This window comes from Herpailurus yagouaroundi, unplaced genomic scaffold (genome assembly GCF_014898765.1).
Source record: "Herpailurus yagouaroundi ecotype Mexico unplaced genomic scaffold, PumYag 165, whole genome shotgun sequence".
Classification (NCBI taxonomy): domain Eukaryota; kingdom Metazoa; phylum Chordata; class Mammalia; order Carnivora; family Felidae; genus Herpailurus; species Herpailurus yagouaroundi.
The window spans coordinates 19,470,671-19,475,998 of record NW_024412406.1 but is presented as its reverse complement, the minus strand read 5'-3'; the positions used below and the strand labels follow the sequence as shown (position 1 = coordinate 19,475,998).

The 5,328-nt window shown below is 41.9% G+C and overlaps 1 pseudogene; it reads left to right on the top strand.

Annotated features, from left to right (window-relative positions):
• The first annotated feature begins 4,310 nt into the window (after positions 1 to 4,310).
• LOC121038338 (ferritin light chain-like) lies at positions 4,311 to 4,909 on the top strand (annotated as a pseudogene).
• Positions 4,910 to 5,328: the final 419 nt, after the last annotated feature.

Here is a 5,328-nt window from a genome sequence, read left to right as displayed (position 1 = left end):
CTAAAAAAGCTTAAATAATAATAGGCATTTGTTGGCATCAGTCACCAAAACTTAGGGGCTCCATGCAGCAATTAAAATGACCAGCACAAGCCCTGTGCTTTTCTCACTCCTTGTTTAGGCTTTATTTTCCTCTGTGCTGGCTTTATTCTCAAGCAGGCTATTTCTACATACTGGTCCACAGGACCTTCACCAGCTCCAGACAGTAAGGGAAATTAGCATCCAAAGTATCAAAAATAAAGGGTGCCTTTTCCCCACTCATTTCAGCAAAGTCAGAGAAGACTTTGATTGGCCCATCTCCTAATATTTACCCATTTTTACACTGATCATCAAAGCCAGGAAGGATGTGATACCCTGCCTACCTTTAGAGCTAGAGAACAGGGTCAGCCCCACCTGAACGACCGAGGTTAAGAATGGAAGAACTGTGGTCCGCCCCAAGATGCTGTGAAAGTGGTGTGCTAGTAAATGTTTAACAACTGGCTCTCTGGAGTAGGAAAAAAAAGGCTATTTGTAGTGATTCTCGCCTTCCATGGTGTAAACACTCCCACTATGACTGGTTACAAGCTACCCACAAGACATCTCTGAAGGAATGGTGGGAAGAGGTGCACACAGTTGGCTCTCTCACATCTCTGCCGCTGGTCCAAAAAAGAAGTCTCCAGCAAAAGCACTAGATCCCATCTGAATTGTCCTGCTGAGTCTCCAACCCCACTCCATAGACACTTCATATATTACATACACAACAATTTATTATCAGACTGATAAATTAGACTTTGGGAACTTTCATCCCAGGAGCTTCCCTGATATGAAGAGTCAGAATCAGAAAATAACTAAACCCTATGACAGAGAACAGAATTTTCCTAAACTGGGTGGAGGTTCACAATAGGATCTGAAGGAGAGATCCTCTCAAGGAGAAAGGGCAGAGTGTAAGGTGAACTTCAATACCATGAAGTTATTGATTGTGATGACTAATAAAGATTTTTAACTTTTCCCTCTTAGATTTCAGAAACAGTCATTTTTAGTCTTTTGATTTAATGATTTTTTTCCACAGTGAAATATTTTCTACCTACCCCTGAACCCCAAGTACACCATCCCCCAACCACAGCGTCCAATGTCACAGCATAAGCATCAAATTGAAGGACAAAAGTAGGCCCAGGGTTTTCAGGGGCAGCAGCAAAGTAAAAGGATGTTCACAGCAGAGCGGAGACGAACTGGGGGACGGGGACGGAGGGGTTGGAAGCGTTGTAGACACATTAAGGAACCGTGGATGGACTAGGGAGCAAATGAGGCCAAACTCTGCTTTTCCCCCAAATACACGAAAGAAAAATTACCCTTGAAGCAGATGTGTTTTCATTTTGTATGTGAATTCCTAGTCTATGTTATAGTCTATGTAGTTCATTTTTTTCCCCTATTTTACTCTTAGTATTTTTACTTTGATTTATGCCATGGTTCAGTTCCCTAGAGGTCTCTGTGATGAGGATTGTACCAAAGTGACTTCTTAGAGATTGTTCCTAGGAAAAAGTAGTTGGGAATGGAGAGGTGGGACAGGAAGGGGGGGGCAAAGAATTCTGTGGTATCAAAGTCTCATGGAGGATAACTTCGGCAAAAGCCCCCAGGGAAGCTCTGGAGACAACAGAGGTCATGCCTCTAAATTGTTCTGATCAGGGGACAGGAGAAATCTTACTCTCAGTCCTTGGTTAAGGACTATCTTGGGGGTGGGGGGAAGAAGGCAGGTGGGCTAAGAGAACTCTCCAAACAAGAGATGCAAGTACCAGTATTTAGAAGGGAAACATACCAGAAGCCAGTGTGATAGAAATAGTAAAGGATCCTCAGGAATTGAGTGAAACACTGATGGTGTTTGCTATAAATTACTGCATGTGTTCTTTATACATTAATGATATTAACTTGTGTCATACTCATTGCATATATTTTCCCGAGATCACTGTTGGATTTTTAATTCTGGTTATTTTCTGATGTACACATCTTTTCCGTATTTATGTAGAAGAATTTTAATTATAATCTCTTTGCAAAGAAGGGACCATATCAATCTTGCTTATCAGTATTTACCAAAAGGCCTAACGCATATTAGGAGGTGAATTAATGTTGGAATTATATTGCATATAGAGCTTTGTATATTCAGTATTTTCCAGTTTGGGAACCTGTTGTTAAAATCCTATCATTTTTCTCACATTTTATACCATTATTCTCAGGAGTCCCATTTCGGTGCAGGATGTAGAAAGACCCAAGAGAACCATCAGAAGGGGGAGAAATACATCTGAGCAGAGGGCCTTGTTCTGATACAAAACTGTGCTACAATTGGTTAAGAGTGATGCAAGACCCTCCTCCGGGATGCTTACCACGAGCCTCACACTGGGTTACCAGCATTCAGTTTCCATGAAGGAAGAGCAAAAACATGAAAAGAGAGCCCCTGTGTGCTCCAGACATACACTGTCTGCTGAACGTTAAGGGTAAGGTAGGAATACTGAAAAAAACACCAAACCCACACCATGCACAACATATCTATAGCCCACTGATGGAAGAAATGAAAGACTGTGCCACGCTGAGCGCAGCGGTAGCAACGGCATACCTCAAATCCAACTCAAATACAAACTAGAGTGACTCAAATACCCACACTAACAACTTGGGAGAAGAAGAGGCTTTCCCCTTTCCAGGCAAGAACAGTATTTAGTTTACTCTCTTTTCTTTGATATGCAGTGTCCAGCATTCCATAACAGTTTATGAGATACACATAAAATCAAGGGGGAAAAATCAGTACACTGTCAGAAGATAAAACAAATAGAAGAACCAAACCCAGAGATGCCCCAGATATCATACATGGATTTTTATGTAACTGTGATGTGTTCAAGGGTCAAATGGAAAATACGGATGACATGTATGAACGCCCGGGGAATTGAGCAAGGAGATGGAAACAATTAAGTCCAAAGGAATTGCTAGATATCAAGATTATCCTACAAGAGAATTTTGGCATATGTACAGAAAAAACTGATAGAATTGAAAAGAGAAATAGACAAATCTATCATTAAAAATTTGAGATTTCAATACTTCCCTCTCTGTAATCAACAAATAGAACAAGCAAAAAATCAGTAAAGATATTGGAGACCAGAACATTACCAAACAAATTGATTCCACATTTATGGAATAATACTCTAGTCATCCCCAAACAATACATGCTTTTCAAGGGCACATGAAACATTTATCTAGACAGACCATGTTCTCAGAAAAAACAAACCTCAATAATATAAAAGGAATGAAATCATAAAAGATGTGTTCTCTGACCACAATGGAATTCACTAGAAATCTGTAACAGATACAGCTGAGAAATCTCCTCATATATTTAAAAAGTAAACAATGCATTTCTAAATAAACCACAGCTTAAGAGGAAAAAAAATCAAAATAAAATTGTAAAATATTTTGACTTGAATGCAAGGAAAACAGAACATACCAATATTTATTGGATGCAGGTAAATTAGTGCTTACAGGAAAAATTATATAATTAAATATGTGCATTAAAAAAGAAGGAAATCAATGGTCTGAGGTTCCACCTTAAGAAATTAGAAAAAGAAGAAAAAAAATTAAAATGAAACCTACAGCAAGCAGATAGAAAAAAATGATAAAGTTCTAATGCAATGGAAAGCTGAAAAAACAATAAAGATCAATGTATTCAAAGGCTAATTCTTTGAAAAGATCAATAAAATTGAGAAATCTCCAAGCAGACTGGATCAGAAATAAAGAATATTGGAAAACAGGGGAAGACTGGGTTGTTGGGCTGGGGAGGAGATTTGAATTACCAATGTCAGAAAGAAAAAGGGGGACATCACTATATAACCTACATTTTAAAGGATAAGGAATATCACAATTAATGCTATGCCAGAAACTTTAATAATTTAGATGAAATGGACAAGTTCCAAAAGATACACAGATAAGCAAAGCTTTTTCAATAAGAAATAAACTGAAGAGTTCTATATCTATTAAAGAAATTGGATTGGTAGTTCAAAACTTTCCCACAAATAAATGCCAAGACAATTTGACTTGACTGGTGAATTCTACCAAACATTTAAGGGAGAAATACTACCAATCATACCAAGTTTTTACAGAAACTAGGTGAGGAGAAATACGTCTCAACTCAACTTATGAAGCATTTATACTTTGACTTCAAAATCAAATAAATACATTATAGAAACAAAGCTCAGGCGGTGCCCTGGGCGGTCTGGCAGATCTCTATCTTGTTCAACAGCGGACAGAACAGGCCCAGGGACGCCCCTTCTACCAGCCTCTGACCACCCTCCAAACTTTTTAACAGTGACAACCTTGGGAGCCATCATCCCGGCCACCCTCTGCCTCCAGGGCCAGCCAACACCCTGTTCTCAGTTTAACTCCTTATTGGCGGTTAATCATGACCTCCCAGATTCGTCAGAATTAATCCACCGAGGTGGAGGTTGCCGTCAGCAACCTGGTCCACAGCATCTGCGGGGCTCCTACCTGTCTAGGCTTCTATTTGTACGCAAGGATGTGGCTCTGGAGTGCGTGGGCCGCTTCTTCCCGGAGTCGGCCGAGGAGAAGCACAAGGGCCCTGAGCATCTCTTGAAGATGCAAGACCCGCGCAGCGTTGGCACCCTTTTCAGGACGTGCAGAAGCCCTCCCGGGATGAGTGGAATAAAACCCTGGACGCCATGACAGCTGCCGCGCTCTGGAGAAGAATCTAAACCCGCCCCTTTGGGATGGGCAGGCTCTGGGTTCTGTCTCGCAGACCGCCAGCTCTGGGACTTCCTGGAGATCCACTTCCTGGATGAGGAGGTGAAACTCATCAAGAAGACGGACGACCACTTAACTCATCTCCCCGAGGTCCGCGCAGGACGAGCATCTCTTGGAAAGGCTCACCCCGAAGCACAACTAGGAGCCTCTGAAGTCCAGCAGCCTTTGAGCGGCCCCTCTGGGGTCCCCCTGGTGCCAGGTTCTGCCCGAGCCTCTCCCTGCTGTGGCTGGGCAGCTGTTTCACCACCTGGAGCCCTCCCAAGCTGTGGACCACATGGAAACAATAAAGCTTTTTGTAGCAAAAACAGAAACCGCAAAACAAAAGAAAACAAAAAAAGGAGGGTGCCTGACTGGCTCAGTCGGTAGAGCGTGAGAGTCTTGACCTCAGGGTAGTGAGTTCAAGCCCACATTGGATGTGGAGGCTACTTAAAATAAAAATTAAAAAACAAAAACGGGCACCTGGGTGGCTCAGTCAGTTAAGCATCTGACTTTGGCTCAGGTCATGGTCTCCCAGTTTGTGAGTTCCAGCTCTGCACCTATAGCTCAGAGCCTGGAGCCCGC